This window comes from Papio anubis, chromosome 15 (assembly GCF_008728515.1).
Source record: "Papio anubis isolate 15944 chromosome 15, Panubis1.0, whole genome shotgun sequence".
Lineage (NCBI taxonomy): Eukaryota > Metazoa > Chordata > Mammalia > Primates > Cercopithecidae > Papio > Papio anubis.
In genome coordinates this window covers 3,952,326-3,953,760 of record NC_044990.1, presented here as the reverse complement: position 1 = coordinate 3,953,760, position 1,435 = coordinate 3,952,326, and the positions used below count along the sequence as shown (strand labels likewise).

Here is a 1,435-nt window from a genome sequence, read left to right as displayed (position 1 = left end):
GATTCTAAGGTGGTGTCAGTAGACTACTAAAGACAACAAAAACACATTTTAATACACCAAATCTTTAAAAACCAAAAGTCAGTTTATCATCAGTTGCTTTCTCTGTATGAATTCCAATAACTGCTTTCTTTGGTGAACTTACATGTTGCTGGGGGCTTCGAATACTCTGCTGTCCCAGTTCAGAGGAGGTTGGTGATGATTCTGACAAATCCCATTGCCTTGTGTGTGCCCAGAACCCCAGGCCCATCCTTTCCTAGCTGAGGCCATGCTGGACGCCACCAGCATCTCACATGGCTCCTGAGCCTTCCTTTCCCATGGCCGGAGTCTGCCCAGGTTATCTCAAAAGCCCGAAAACAGGAAATGTGTTAGGGAATTAACAATGATCTCTGGGTGGAGGAGCTTTAAATGACTTATTTTCTGCTTTAAACATTCCTGTATATTCCCCAATGGGCCTTCACCGCCTTTGTAATTTTTATTAATCAAGGAGTTTCTCATGCTGTCATCTGGAAGAATCTGAAGCCCCATATACAAGACATTATCTGAGATGTTATTTTTCCACTGATGTGCACAGATGCCGACGAGGAACTTTGGCAAGAAGACCCTTACGAATATATACGCACAAAGTATGATGTGTTTGAAGATTTCCTTTCTCCTACCACTGCTGCCCAGACACTTCTGTTTACAGCCTGTAGTAAGAGGAAAGAGGTACTGCAAAAGACTGGGATTTTGTTACCAGATTCTTACAGAACCAAATGCTGACCCCTCGAAAAAACGATGGAGCCCTGCATAGGATTGGCTCTTTAGCTGAAATACTTCTGAAGAAAAAGATCTGTAAAGATCAGACAGAATGCATGTTGCAGATTCATGTACTCCCTCTCTTCAGCAGTGAACTAGGCTACGTGAGAGCAAGGGCTTGCTGGGTACTTTACTATTTTTGTGAAGTGAAGTTCAAAAGTGATCAGAACCTTCAAACAGCCTTAGAGCTAACAAGATGTCTGACTGATGATAGAGAAATGCTTGCGAAAGTGGAAGCTGCCATTGCCCTTCAAGTATTGATCAGCAATCAAGAAAAAGCTAAAGAATATATCATGCCATTCATCAGACCTGTCATGCAGGCTCTTTTTTGTATTATAAGAGAAACAGAAAACGATGACCTTACCAATGTAATCTAGAAAATGATCCATGAATATAAGAAATTACTCCTATTGTAGAAATGACACAACATTCTATAAATGAGATTTTAACCAAATAATCCAGACGGGGCCAGATGACGAAGGTGGTGATGACAAAGCAGTTACTGCTATGGGAATTTTTTTCCCCTCTACTGAATGAGCCCTTTGCCTCCTCTTTGGTGATTCTCCAGTTAACTACTCCGCTAGGTACGAAATGCAAGGGCTCCTTTACACTTCAGATGCTGGGCACTGCTCTTGGAGGC

The 1,435-nt window shown here is 42.1% G+C and overlaps 1 pseudogene; it reads left to right on the top strand.

The window, feature by feature from the left end:
- Nucleotides 1-546: 546 nt before the first annotated feature.
- Nucleotides 547-1,211, top strand: LOC116270539 (annotated as a pseudogene).
- Nucleotides 1,212-1,435: the final 224 nt, after the last annotated feature.